Source organism: Panthera onca, chromosome D2 (genome assembly GCF_046562875.1).
Source record: "Panthera onca isolate mPanOnc1 chromosome D2, mPanOnc1 haplotype 2, whole genome shotgun sequence".
NCBI lineage: Eukaryota > Metazoa > Chordata > Mammalia > Carnivora > Felidae > Panthera > Panthera onca.
The window spans coordinates 50881120-50896845 of record NC_138349.1 but is presented as its reverse complement, the minus strand read 5'-3'; positions in this window follow the sequence as shown (position 1 = coordinate 50896845).

Sequence of the window (15726 nt, the reverse complement as noted above, 5' to 3'; positions counted from 1 at the left end):
TATTTATGTCTCTGGGGTTATTAATTCTTTGAGGCTTATCCATGACTCCAAATTAAAAATTCCTAGCTGAGAAGGTCTAGATGGCTGACTAAGGGGTGGCAGTATATATCTATACATAGAGGGAGAGAAGGACACCTGCCCACTAGTGAATCCAAGAGGGTCCTCCGAGTAGGAGATTTGTTAATTCATCAAGAGCAGAGATTTTTTATCATAGGATTAAAAGGCTTGAGATCAACAAGTATAAGATCCAGTGCCCAAGTGTATACAGAAGAAAGAGCTCTGTGTGGGTGGTGATTCTAGAATGCACCACGCTGAAATCCTATCTTGGCAATATTGTCATTAAGTACTTTATGAATTCCAAGTTCATTGCTTCATTAGCATAGTGACAGGAAGTTGTATTTCACTTTTCAAAATAAGATTATTTGTCTCTTTTTAATGGCCTCCTGCTTCAGAATAGGACATAAGCTGTGAGAGGCAGTTGAGCCTGCAGACTAGGTGGCAGAGCTGGTTTTTAAGAAATATGATTCCTATAGGCAGAAGTTCCCCCCCCCCCCACACCAAACACCCACCAGTCAAGGAAAACGTGGGCAGGCTCTACCCACCTGCCAATAATGCTGCTGTGTGGAGTTGACAAAAGAAGCTTGAGCTATTCCAGTGAACTTGTGAGGATCCCTGGTGAATGAATATCTCCCCGTAAATGCACATTCATTGGTCTATTTTCAGAGATTTGACCTTCTGAGTAAAGTAAGTAGAATAACATCCATTTGATTTATTCATCTTTTCTTGGTTAATTAAGTCAAAATAGATGGATTATTTATGAACATGTCATTTTAAAAAGCAGGGAGCCTCAACAAACTGATTTAGAAAAGCAAAGTAGGAAAGACTAAGTTGACAACATTCAGTTGTTTGCCATCTTACATCGAAACTGCCTTATCTACAAAGCCAGAACTCAAGGTAGGAAGGCTTGCTCCTTATAGTACTCATCACGTTTGCGTTCTTATTTTATGTCTGCATCCTTCTCTGGATCGTGAGCATGATGGAGGGTTGAATCTGAACCTGCTTTTATTCCTTGTTGTATTTCTAGAACATACCTCCATGTCCAGCACACAGTTGGTCCTTAGATTTGTCAAATGAACAAAAAGAATACTTCTAAAGCACTTGGAACAGTTCCTTCCATGCAGTAGGCATTTTATTGCATATTAGCTATTTAAACACTAATGAGCCCGTATTTATAACTAAGATCACCCTCCGTGGGTTTTGCTATATTTTCAGAATTCCTTGGGGAAGATAAGGAACTCGAAAATTGTGGTATTATAATAGTATAATTCTGAGTCAAAAAATTTATAATGAAGCAGAATTCAACGAAGGATTTGAAATGCAAAATTTGAAAGCTGTTTTCCCACAGAGGCTTTATATGATGAAAATATTTTTTAGGAACTTTTTTCTTTTTTTGACTCAGTGTTTAATCAGAAAATTTTAACATGTTCTATTTTACATAAAAAGTTGAGCTTATTATTAACAATAGGAATATTAATTGATAGTCACTGTGAACTATAATACCGTCTTGCCTTTGGGATGAACAATTAATTATCATCACTTTTTTGTTTTTATTTTAATTAAGCACTTATGCAGCACTTTACATATTTGATGTATTTTATAACCATTAATTACAGAATTAATGCACAAACATAAATTATACATGTTCAGAAAAAAAGAATCATCTTCAAATTACGAATAAAGGAGCCGTTAAGTTTGCGTAGTTTTTTTGTCTTTGGGGAGAAAATTCTGCTCATATATAATAGGCTCAAAAATCATTTTCCTATAAAGAATGACTGGACTAGTAAATGTTAACTAATGGTTTATAAGAAGAACTTGTGGCGAATAGCAAAAAAAAATAGTATGGTTTAATTTTTTTAAATATCTGCTATTTTAAGGAATATATATATATATATATATATATATATATATATATTTAAGAGCTTAATAATTGATAAGTGTTGATAAGTTGTGTCTCTGGGTTGCTGAAGGAGAAGTATTTTTGCATTTTTCCTCCTTTCCTTCCTTAAGGTGCACTGTGCCTTCAGAAGCAGAGGAAAGATGTGGGTTTGGGGCACAGAGATGGGCTTTATGGAAGTTTCATGTATGAATCACTAAGAGTCAGGGCTAAGGATTGCTGAGCTGAGGAGTGTCTGTCCTGAGCCCAGGCAGCCTGCTCTGTGGACCTAGGAAGGAAAGGGAAGCTCCCAAGAAGGGACTGTGGCTAGATGGGATTGGCCTTGGCTGCTGGAGAACAGTCCTCAGAGTTACCCTTCCTCCCTTCCTGAGCTAATACAAACACTCTTAGAGGTAAAGTGTGGCCTCTGGAATAAGACTGTTGGCAGTCTGTCATCTGGATGACTTTGGGCAAGTTCCACCACCTCTCAGAAACTCACTTTCCTTATCTGTAAACTGGGGGCAATAATTGTATGTACCACATAGGGTTGGTATGAAATGAAATGAGTTAACTTCCATGCAGCACTCTAAACAGTAGCTGGCATGTAGTAAATTCTCAGTCAGTGTTACCTATTTCTATTTGTTTCCAAAACTAGGAAATTTCTGGGACCTTGTGTACCAGTGGCTTCTGTCATTAGAGTGCTTTCTTAAGGAGGTTGGTCCTGTCCTACAGGCATCACAGCAGGTTTTTCATTGGTCTGCTGGCTGCTGAGAAGATGCAGTAGACGGGACCCCATAAGGGAAAAGCAACGGAAACCATCCTAAATGAAGGGCTTGAAGGAACCGGGGACATTTTGATTGAAGAACAAACTTAGCGGATTCATCCTTGTTGTCTCCAGATATCTGAAGGAAATAGAACGGGTTCATGCATGACCCAGGGCAGCAGATCCGGGAGCCCTGGGAATATGGAAACATGCAGCCCAGTACTTGGAACAGAAATCCCAACATATGTTTGTTGGATGGAGGAATGAATAAATGAGACAATACATTTGTATGAGAAATGAGAACAGTGACTAAGAGCTGGATTATCTGCAGTCAGGCAGACTTGAGTTAAAAATTGTCCACTGCCACTTAAAAGCCATGGGACCCCAGAAATTTTACTAACCCTTCTCAGCTACAGTTTCTTTAAGTATAAAATATGGGGCGCCTGGGTGGCTCAGTCAGTTGAGCATCCGACTTCAGCTCAGGTCATGATCTCATGGTTTGTGGGTTCGAGCCCCGTGCCAGGCTCTGTGCTGACAGCTCAGAGCCTGGAGCCTGTTTCAGATTCTGTGTCTCTCTGCCCTTCCCCCACTCGTGCTCTCTCTCTCTCTCTCTCAAAAATAAATAAATGTAAAAAATTTAAAAAATTAAAATGTGTACATTGGCTGTACCAACCTCACAATGTTGTGGTGAAGGTTAAGTGAGAATGCACACACCATAAAAGTTCAGTATATCATAATCCTAACAGCAGTAAGAGTAGCTATTGTTACCATCAGGCTGGGTAAATACAGGTCAAAGACATTATAGATGGACCTGGGGGATCAGATCAAAAAAGGGATTTCTGATTTAGGATTTAAAGGGATTCCTTTAGGATTCCTAAAAGGGATTTAGGTTTTCCTTAAAATTGTAGGTCGTCAGCCTCTATTTTCAGCAACACTATATTCTTTTTTTAGAAAATTTTGAAAGTCGTAAGTGTGTGCCTCTGTATTAAAGAGGGGGAAATCTGTCTGGTAGTAGAAAGGAGCATAGCCTGTAACCAAAATGACAACAGGTACATCTGAAGAGGGATTTCATCTGCAACCTTGGTTTTATTGGTGCTGTACTCTAACCACCAATCAACCAGCCATAGAACTAGTCACTAGAGACCAGAGGTAAAAAGAAGTGAACTGAGAGTGATTTCGCAGCAGCCATGAGCTTACCTGACAAGGTCTGAGTCTGGGTCATTCTGATTATGGTCATTCTTCATGGTCTCTCTATTTCTAGCACAGGATCAACTAGAAACCCCTTCATTTTCTTACTCATTTGCTCACTCAGTTCTCCTTGGTGCCAGACTCCAAACTGAAGCTTTTACTGCTGGAAGAAAGCCCCTCATAAATAGATCCAACCTGACCTAAATGGTCCTAGATGACAGAACCCTGGTTCAGCATACAAGGGCACAGCAAAGTGGTGTAAAGAAGGACTTTCTAATAGTCCTGTCGGGCCCACGTATTACATAATTCCACCACATGCCACTAATACTGTGGTTATGTGCTACAGCCTCCTGGACCAGCATGGAAGCCTACTGTGTGCCCTGTCACCAGAGATGGCCCAGTGGAGGCTGGGAGACCATGAAGTCGTGAAGAGTAGATGGAAAGGTTGGCTCTTTCCAATCCAGAACTCTGGGAGGCTAGAACATTTTAAGACATAGCTCTTTCCCTTCTTCTGGGAACTTATGTTCTCTCTGGGAGAGGACCCAATTAAGACACAGTAATGGCTACCTATGACTGAATGCCATCACAGTTGCACAAGTAGTGCATCATATATTATCTCATTTGAAATAAAATATTTTCCTAATCTAACCAAGGAATGAAAAGATTTTGAGTGTGTAGTTTGGTTGGACAGACAAATGCTTATTAACCAAATCCTATCCATGAAGAGAGAGAGAAAGAGAGTTTGTCTTTCTACCTTTAAATATATGCCTTTTAAATACAGACCGGTAAGATTGTAGCAAGTACAATCTGGTACATACCGCTTCCTGGTCAGAATCTAACGTGGTGGATGAACAATAAGAAGAAAGACAAGATGAATGTGTTCACTTTGGCATGTGTTAGCCTGAAGAGCCAGAATTGGGAATGGAGTCCCAGTTACAAGAGGGTAGTTACTTCTAACACAGTGGAGTTTATTTTGGAGACTCTTTGAGGATCTCGGCAAACTAAGGACTCTTCTCCTCAAAATATATATATTTATAAGAAAATATCTGACACATACACATGCATATGCATGAACTATACCTACAGAATCCTGTTCATGGACCCTGGAATTCCTGGATTCTATATAAAGAACCCATGCATAGAGTAGCCCTCATTTTTTGGCAGTTATGCTCCTGCTATTTCTAGGGTCAAAATTCTGCTTCTGTAACTTGTCTGGAGTCTTTCCAAGAAAAGGAACCTCATTTTCCTTTCTAGTAAATTGGTCGGTACCTAATGCAATGCCAAACGTGAGGGTATATGTTTAATAACTTCAAGTCAAATAAGTAAATATTGAAAGGCTGACTCCAAAGTTAGACCCAGAACTAACATTCTCCCCAACCTCTCCATGCCTGAAGAAAAATCATGTTTTGGTATGCTTGTCTTTTCTTGTAGAAGGTACTCACTGGACAGACAAGACCTTTCAACACCTCCACTTGAAGGAGAACAAAAATTTCTTCCCTCTAAAAAGAATCTAAAACTCGCTTTCCAAAAGGAGTTTTTAAACAAGGGAGAAACTGCCCCAAGCATGCAAACAAACGTCACGAAGCATCCAAATAAAATGACATTAAAGGGTGACTGTACCACGAGTGCCAAGGAGCTTAAGCAAGTTACCATGGAGAGTCTTTTAAGGGAGGTCTCCTACCAACTTCTCTGCAGTGTCCTGATCATAGGGGCTGGATTTTGGAAATGTAACTGCATCCTTGTTCCTGGCCAACCGTCCTCTCAGCCAAATCCCATTGGGACACAGGAATGACTTCCAAAGGAGTGTGAATGTTACAATTGGCCCCTTTATGAGCCTTCCTGGAAGTCCAGTGGTGCTCTAGCCCCCGGCTGGGATTCGCAAGCTGAGATGAGCCTCTGACATGAACCTGAATGCTTTTCCAGGCCATGACTCAGCCCCTGGAAAGTGGAAAGTGCCACTACAACAGATGGAAGTAGTTCCAGAAGACAGGGTGGGATGCTGCAGGGGGCCAGACCCCTTCAGAGGAAGAGCAAGCATGGGGTCACTGATTTGGCGTGAAATAAGAAAGAAAGTACCTGCTGACTAGTTTCACCGAACAGTAATGGGCCTCTTGTGGTGGGGAGAAATGAGAAGAATTCAGCTTCCCAGCTCTTCAGATCTGCCCTTTTGGGTCTGGGCCGGGTGAGACTTAGGCTGCCCCAGGGCCGAGATGCTGACTTACTCATTGGCATTTCTGCCAACACTGGGCTCTCAGCCAACACCTTGCAAGGCATATTTGTGACTATTTGAGTTCTTAGAATCTGGAAGACTGGGGTTTTGTGGCCCATATTAAACATGAGGCCTTGGGCAAAGAATTGACTTAGCAATATGGTTTATTCCCATTTGTGAATTCACTCATCGTTTATTTCACACTGGCTTTTAACAAACATGAGTAAAAGTTCTTTTCCTTTAGGCATGTACAGTCCAGAAAAAGACCATGGACATGGACCCAAACAATTGCACCAGCAGAACGTGATGATGAACACACAAAGGCCAACGGGCAACACAGAAGAATGGGTGCAAATTCAATTCTAAAAATCATGAAGTTTTCATGAAGGAGGAGGTGTTTGAACTGAGATGCAAACAGTATCATGTGAGAGGGAAACAGACAGCACATATCCCACCCAACCTTCAGAGACTCTAAGAATAAATATACACATGATCATGTAGTTACCATGCTGATATTTACCTGGAAGAAAACTTTTGTATACTTAAGACCTTGGTCTTTGATAATCATTTAATATCATGACAACATATTGCTTATCTGATACATCTCAATAGTCTTGTGTTAGTCACTCATAAAGAACCAACTAAGGCATGATAAATGCTATATCGTCCCCTGGCAGGGAAGACACACAGGCAAGAGTTAAGGGTTGTGACACTGACATTCATACAGAAAGCTTCCACAACTGTGGATCAATTTTAACATATTCAATATCCTCAAAACACAGTATTCTACAGTGGGATAGTCAGGCTGACCTGAGTTCAAATCCTCATTCTGCCAGTGTGGCATATGTCATCTGGAGCTGGCTACCAGATACTCTGGACCTGAATTTCCTCAACTGAGAAATGGTGATGATTTTACTCAACACACAGGGTTGTTATAAAGAGCACTCAGTGATGCTTATAAAGCACCAGCACCGATCAGGCCCACAGTACGGGTTAACACCCCTTCTAACACATCACAGAAACAGGATTTTTGATAGGCCATATTCAAGCTGCCTGTCATGAACCACTTTATTAGTCCAACTAGATTGAAAACAATCTACCTTAGTTTTTTTTAACATTTATTTATTTTTGAGACAGAGAGAGACAGAGCATGAACGGGGGAGAGGTGGAGAGAGAGGGAGACACAGAATCTGAAACAGGCTCCAGGCTCTGAGCTGTCAGCCCAGAGCTCGAACTCACAGACCGTGAGATCATAACCCGAGCCAAAGTCGGACGCCCAACCGACTGAGCCACCCAGGCGCCCCCAGCTCACTGAATTACAAAGGACTACAAGGAGGCTGCAGCCACTAGGACAATTACCTCACTCCCTGTCTCCCCTACCAATATCCCACTGGCATCTCTTCTAGATATTTTCTCCAGATACAGCTCTCATCTAGCCAGTACAATGCACTTTTATCACCTCTAATCACCAGAATTTGAGAGTAAAGAGAACCAGTGGAGGCCAAAGGTTCTGATTTTTATAGGTCTAGATCAAGCTATGGGAAAAACCAGCATTTTTATAGTGTTGGGAGAGTCTACTGTCAGAGTCGATCCCACAATGGTTGTATCAGACCACAACACCCTGTCAATAAATTTGTTAGTGCAGACACTGCTGCCAAGGGACGGAGACCTGCTGGAGAAGACCCGATAAGGAGCATGAATTGTGGACCATGAACACCCTTTTTATCAAACACAAAGAGTCATTTGTGCTACTTGATAAAAAACAGATTCAGGGGACTCAGTGCAGACCGAATGGGTAGGGTGGTGAATTTCAGTGCTTGACATGTTCTCCAGTTGATTCTGATGTCCACTATATTTGCCATTCGGATGGGTAGAACAGGGGCCTTCCATCAACATTAAATGATGGCCATCAACAGGTCTCCTATTAATGGAAAGACACAGGAGTTAGAACTGAGGTAGAGTAGAGGGGCTGGTAAGGTCATGGTTAAAGTAGAGCCAGGATTTGGGGGGGGAATGAGTAGTCTGGAGTGTGCTATGCTTGGTGTGGAGGAGATGGCAGGTACCTAATGTCAAAACCGGACAAAAGCAAGAAAACTCTACTGCCATTTCTAGAGGTGTCATGGGTACTAAGGGGATTCTCAAAGGTGCTTGCTTCAGCTCCTAGAGGAAAAGAAAGCAAGATATAAGATGCCTAACCAGAGAGGAATAAGATCACCCTTGTCTGTTTGTTTACAAAATTCTCCAAACAATGCTGAATCTCAGTGTCCAGCTCCCGTCTGTCACTTAGCTCTGATCATGGGACATTAAACACCAGCCATGGGTCATACATCAGACAGTGTCCTGCACATTTCGGATATTAATCCTGACAGAAAAATCTTTAGCATTGTATGGATTAGTCAATGTAAATTCATTAACTATTTGTCATGACTATAATATAATCTGGCCTGACGGTAAAGACTCGACAGCACAGTGTTAATCAAATCTATGCAGAAAACAACGCATTTCTGTTTAGCCTCAACAACTGCTCCTCTTGCCAGATCAGAGGCTGGAGCCTTAAGGGGAAAACCAAAGGTTCCCCATTGCGCATCCCTTGTAGGGACCCTCCTGTCCTCAGAAAAGCATCACAAGCTATGACGATTTGAAGTTACCTTCCATTTCCAGCAAACCTCGCCCCCTCCATGTGATGGAAATCTGTCAATCTCCAGTCCCTGTCAGCGAGAAGTTCACTGAAAATAAGGCAGAATGTATTCTGCAGGGTTGAACATTTTCTCCCAGGATGAGTCATTACCAGGTTTTAATCATGCTCATTAGGCAGCCATTAGGGTCCTGTCCAGCTTTTCACCGCCAGAGATGAGAGGAGAGAATGATTGTGGTAGACCCTGCACCCTACTTGGTGAAATACTCACCATCTGTTCCCAGTTGTAATTCCCTGTGTGAAGCACCTTGGTTTATGGCTACAGCAGTCTTAGATCCCTAGCTCCGAACTACTGTTTTTCTAGCATGAGCTGACCTGAACCCACTGGAACTTGAAACAGGTTTTGACATTCACTAAAGTCAGAGGCAAGCCAGCACCAACTTAACCAATCACAAGGCCTCCATTTCAGCAGAAACACACATTTTAATTTCTACAGCTTGGAGCATGAAGGAGCCAGTAAGAATGTGGCTTTAAAATAAGTGAGCTCAATGGAAATTGCTGTGAACCTGTTTCTTTTCTGTTCCGGGAGCAACTGCCACTGATAAAGCAACCAAGTGTTATAAATGCAGAGCGAATATTTAAGATTTCTAGTATCTCTCCATTTGCACACTATTCTCTATCTCTCCCCAGTTGTGCTTTGATTGTGTCTGATTGGACTATGTTCTATGTTCTTTTATTTTAACATAAATCGATATTGATTCGAGTACAGTACCTGACAGAGGGCTTTATACACAATAGGTGTTTCATAAAGTTTTGTTGAATGATGGAGCAGCGCATGTGTATTTTCTTAGCCAAGAATTGGAAGACAAAGTGATTTCATGTATTTCCAGCATGAGAGTTCTTTTTGTGCCTATGTCTAGTTACCTGTAGTAACATATTACCTTACCTTAGCCTTTTCATTTATAACCTGCTTATTCAGAATTTTGTCTATACTAGAGAACTAAAAACCTTAAGGTTTTCACTGTCCTTCCTTGTTGGATAGGTATAAAATCTGTTCTTCCACTTTCTCATCCTTAGACTCAGATTCTAGTCCACATTAATTTCAATGTTATGTTTTCCCACATTTCCTCCTTGCTCCTACTGAAAGAATCCCCTTTTGTGTTCAGTGCATGTGGGTAAGACCTTGACCTCTAACTTGATGGCCTCCACATCCAGTGTGGGAAGTCTACCTGCCTCAGGACTGCCACTTGTAGCTTCTTTGTGCCTCCATATTTGACTTGAATGTTTGGTATAAACTCAAGAGAGCATAGAAAAAGGGAGAGAACCAACAAAAAGCTTTTATTCTGTGCCAGCTAGTGTTGGGTATGTATAATATGTCCCTTCATATAATTCTCCCATAACCCCCATGATGAATTAAAGGCCCATTCTACAGATGACAAAACTGAGGCTCAGAGGTGTTATATAAGTTTCCTGATGTTACCCAGTTGATAAATGATCAACCTGAGATATGAACTTAGCTCTCTCTGAGTCCAAAACTAATTTTCTTTCTTTTAGAACAAGCCACATTCTGGAAACAATATGCCAGGATATAAATGTTGTAGAAGGGGCCATACTGAAATTCCCCATATGGCCATTATTGCTGTGAGTTCAGCAGGGTCACTTACTGTTGTCACAGAAGTGCCCCCATCCCTAGTTTTGGACAGGTACTGCCTCAAATTAAAAATGTTCTTACCAAGAACCAAGTTTTCCACATCTATTTTTCTTCCAAATCCTATGGAGATTGATAGACAGTATGACTGGCCCCAAGTTTTTGTTTTGTTATAAACATAAGACTATAGGGACACCTGGATGGCTCAGTCAGTAGAGCGACTGTTGATCTCAGGGTTGTGAGTTCGAACCCCACATTGAGTGTAGAGATTTTTTAAAAATAAAAATTTAAATAAATAAATAAGCAAACAAATAAATAAAAATAAAGATGCTGCTATAGTTAATTTCCTAGAAAACTGTTGAGCTCTCCATTAGAAGGAAGGACAGAAAATAGTTTAGGTAAGGAAAGGGATAGTCAAACCCCTAGTTCCTACAACATTTACTCTCCCCCAGGCTCAGCATCCCAATAGGACCAAGAGAGAGAAACAAGAGGTTGCGAAAGGAATGTTCAGCCAACTGTGGCATGGTGGACGCAGAGTATAATGGCACAAGGTGTGCTGGCAATGTTGTGTGTTTACCAAGCTTGTGTGGGAGCTCTTCAGTCAGGCAGTGATGGGTTGGAATCTGACCGCTAACTGGGTGCCTTGGCAACTTCCGTCACTGTTTTAGATCTCAGTTTTCTTATCTATAAAATGGAGACAATAACGGCAGTGTTGTTACAAGGATTAAAGAGTTAATGCATTTAATGCATTCAGAAAAAAAAAAGCAGAATCCAATAAGCTCTCCATCATTGTTAGTTACTGTTATTATGGTTACTTTTACTGTGATTCCTGTATTGAAATTATACACTTTGCTGTTCTTTTGGGGAAGTTGCACCCCCAAATAGGGATGAGTTCTTTTGGTATTAACTCTTCTGGTATTAGCAGGACTTTGTGCAGAATCTTGAATTATTTTGGAAGGTGTAGAGGGAGACAGAGAAAAGGCTGTGGAAGATCATCCAATTTAGGTATTGGATTCTCCAAGCAATGCATGTATTTATTTCTTTGTTGATCGTGCATTCATATAAGTGGTAGAATCACAATGTTATAGGATGTCGAGGCCCTTCCATTTGCTCATAAGGAAACCAACACACAAAGAGGAGAATTCCTTCTTGGGATTGTACAGTGAGTGAGGGAAGACTAGAATTCAGAACTCAGGTCTTCTGACTCCCTCTCTTAGCCCTTTTCCCAAATGTTCTGTAAGGTGTATAGGCTTATGAGGGTGGGCCCTGGATGATACCTTCTCTACAGGGCTCAGCACAGCCCTGGGCTCAGGGAGATGCTAGGCCAGACCCTGTCTTTTGATACGATGTTTGACTGGAGCCTCTGAGATAGTGCCTTCCCCATTTATTCCCTATTCTACTCCAGTCTAGGCCACTTCCTCCGGGCGCCTAGGTGGCTCAGTTGGTGCCGACAGCCCAGAGCCTGGTGCCTGCTTCGGATTCTGTGTGTCTCTCTCTCTCTGCCCCTCTTGCACTCTCTCTCAAAAATAAATAGGGGCGCCTGGGTGGCTCAGTCAGTTAAGCGTCCGACTTCAGCTCAGGTCATGATCTCGCGGTCCGCGAGTTCGAGCCCCGCGTCGGGCTCTGGCCTGATGACTCAGAGCCTGGAGCCTGCTTCCGATTCTGTGTCTCCCTCTCTCTCTGCCCCTCCCCCATTCATGCTGTGTCTCTCTCTGTCTCAAAAATAAATAAACGTTAAAATAAATAAATAAATAAACATTAAAAAAATAAATATGAAAACTTGAAAAGACACTTTCTCATTTCTGCTGTGTGGCTTCCCTTACAGCTCAGTCTTTGCTACCATCACAAACCTGGTCTCTCTTTTTGTGACTGCTTTCCCACAAGCTTGTCATCTGCCTTCACTTTGTTTCTGTTGGGTGGGCAGTATTAGGCAATGGCTAAGAGCTTAGACTTCAGAATCAAGCTCACCCGGATTTAAATCCCACAGTTTAGCTCAGAGACCTCAGGCAAGTTATCAAACTGTTCTCAGTCTGTTTCTTCATCTGTAAAATGGGCATAATAGTAACTATATGTTCATGGAAGGGGGAGAATTATATTAGATGAAATATTAAATTAGATTCAATTAGATGAAGTATGAGGAACGCCTGGCTCATAATAAGTGCTCAAAATCTGATACCTGCTAATTATAATCTGCACCTGTACTAGACATGCAGGGTGTAGCTGGCAGGATTCTGTGCCAGAAAGCTATATTTATTTTTTTTATAATTTTTTTTAACATTTATTTATTTATGAGACAGAGAGAGACAGAGCATGAATGGGGGAGGGTCAGAGAGAGAGAGGGAGACACAGAATCTGAAACAGGCTCCAGGCTCTGAGCTGTCAGCACAGAGCCCGATGTGGGGCTGGAACTCACGGACCGCGAGATCATGACCTGAGCTGAAGTCGGCCGCTTAACCGACTGAGCCACCCAGGTGCCCCAGAAAGCTATATTTAAAGATGTCCCACTCTTTATCTAATCTTTTTGCGTGATATCGAGCATTCCACGATTCCTATATTTTCTCAAATCATCTTTGCTCAGAAATGGAAATGTATCCTTCATTTATTTCATACTTCCCAAGCACCTGTTCTATCCGTTAAGCTGACAGACAGTAGACACTCTGCCTCCAGCCCTGTGTCCTTTATGGAGCTGAGCTTGATGGTAGTTCACAGATTCTCTGACCTGAGGGGTCCAGGGGTGAGACACATTTTTCAGTTGTATTGGAGGGACAGCATTCAGGGAGGGAGTGTCTGCAGACCTGCCCCCACCCCCTCTGGGACCCTGAAGGCTCCCTTTGTCTCCCTCTAAGGGAGTCTCAGTCCAAGCAACAACACATGTACATCTCTTTAGATATAGGTTCACCTACACTCACAGTAAGAGTTGGGAGAAAGGGGATTCTCAAGAGGGAAGCCCTCTAGTTGCTGACCCTGTGTTGCCATGGCAACATCCCACTCCCTCCATGGGTCATCTAAGTCTTAACCATTTGAGACTCACTCTTATTCTCTAGTTAGACCGTGGGGCTAGTACTTCCGTTGGCACAAAGCCAAGGCAGTCATGGTGGCCCTAATCAGAATAATAAAGAAACATCAATGGGAAGATGTCTCCAAACCCAGGAAATAAACTCATTCCAAAAAAATAGTGACTTTTGTACTTTGTGTGATTTTGTATTTCTACTGGAATAATGTGAGCTCCATGAGAACAGGAGCAGCCCTGCCTTTGTTTTATAAGACATAGTAGGTATTCATTAAGTATTTGTTGGGCGAATTCCCAATGCCTAGAGATTATTTTCCAAAATGAAGGGCTTACTATATGCTAGATACCACTGTACATGACTTACACGAATTAACCTCTCTATGCCTCAGTTTCCTTATCTGTAAAATGGACATAATATTAGGAGTCATATTCACTGTCACGTGTTACATGTTAAGTAACTTGTCCAAGGCCACATGGTTAACAAATGATGAAGCCATGGCTTGAAATCAGGCAGTCTGAATATTGAGTCTCGGGTCTCTGCTAACAAGGCTGCAGAATCATCTCAATGGAGAAGTAGGGTCTGGGTCAACTTCCTTATGGGTGCTCATGTCCCCCAACCCCCACATGGTGTGTTCTGGTAAAATAATATTGAGATGACTGTTCTTGCCAGCTTGTTGGAGAAGGAATGCACACCAAAATTGCAAACTTGGGGGAGGAAGTTATGCTATTCTTTGCCATGTGGCAGTCCTATGGAAGGAAATCTCTGGATCTGAAGTACCCTAGGGCTCTTGCCTCTTCTCTTAAGTACACTTCCCTTATCCCCATCACAGATACAAGTCATAAGCTACACTAATCTCCATGAGCACAAGGACCCAGTCTATCCCATTACCCTATAGTTTGGTTGTCCAGCCCAGTGCCTGGCAACAATAAGGGCTAAAGAACAAATCTGCTGAATGAATGAATGAATGAATGAATGAACGAATGAAGAGATTACTATGTGATGGGTGGGGTTATTTTTAAGGGAGAGAGCACTGACTGTAACTATTCAGGGTTCAGAAAACAAGCTAATAGACATAGTTTTCTTTTCTCGGGACTCAAGTTTTGAATCAAATCCCAGAACTCAGATTCCAGAAGAGACGACAAAAATAATTATCTTTAAAATTCACATTGGGTAGTGTGACCTTTCTTTGGAAATTTTCAGTGCCCAAGTTTGAGAATGCCCGTTGGGGGAGAAGATGTTTTTCCCCCAATAAAACAGTACAGAGCACTTCAATTATCCCTGGGAAGAGGGCTGTCTGTTCCTTCCTCCTCCAGCCTTTCACTGAGCTCTGCCTGCCTCATGAGGAGTTGTGGGAAAGAACAAGATGCATCTGCTTCTTCCTTTTTCTCTAATAAAGTTTGTCATTCACTGAAAACTAAAATGCTGTCCTCTTCCCTGCATGATTAATGCCCAGCCAGCCTCTCCAAGTTTTGGACCCTGAGCCACCAGTGAGCAATGGAGCCACATTGCCTTCTCTTCCCCTGGGGACTGCCACACTGTGCAACCAGATGCATACAATGTGCAACCAGATGCACACAATGCACGTGTGTGGAAGTGCACACCACACACACACGCACATACACACACACCCATGCCAATCAATTGGCTCCTTGCTTATATCGACCTGGCCCAATATGATCAGCTAAAGGGGAGGGATTTGGGCCCCTGTGCATCTCACAGGGCCTTCTGGGTTGTTGTTGTTGTTGTTGTTGTTTTGTTTTGTTTTGTTTTGCAATCTGCAGGTAGTAGCAGCTGAGATCAAAGTTGTCCTTTCTCTTCTTTGGGGGATCTAGCAAAATACAGAACATAGCAGAGCTAGCTGCCTTGGAGGAGGTCATTCCATCCTGCCTGAAAGGACATGATGGGACAGTCTGTTCTGCCTTCTTGCTGAAGCGTAGGCAGCCTCCCTGGTACACTCCACCAGGACCGGGATCCTTGTGTGTTTTGTTACTGATATGCCCTAAGTCCTTACAAGTGTGCCTGATACTTAGTATATGTTCAACAAAGACGTTCTAAAATTATGCATAATTCTGGATAGCTTTTAGAGAAATGCATCATCTTTTCTCACATATGCTGCCTGGAATATTCCTCCATCTTCTACCCCTTGCCAAGGCAGAGTGCCACATGTATTTCCAGGGCCAGCACACTCTTCTCAATTCTCTTTCCCAGTTTTGTGGAGCCTCCACCCCAGGGGTAGGGATTACTCCCCCTTCCCAGCCCGCTGTGCACTGTCTGCATTTTGGCTTTTCTTAAAAACACGAGCACACCGAGTTGCAATCAAATACTTATATTTTTTGTCC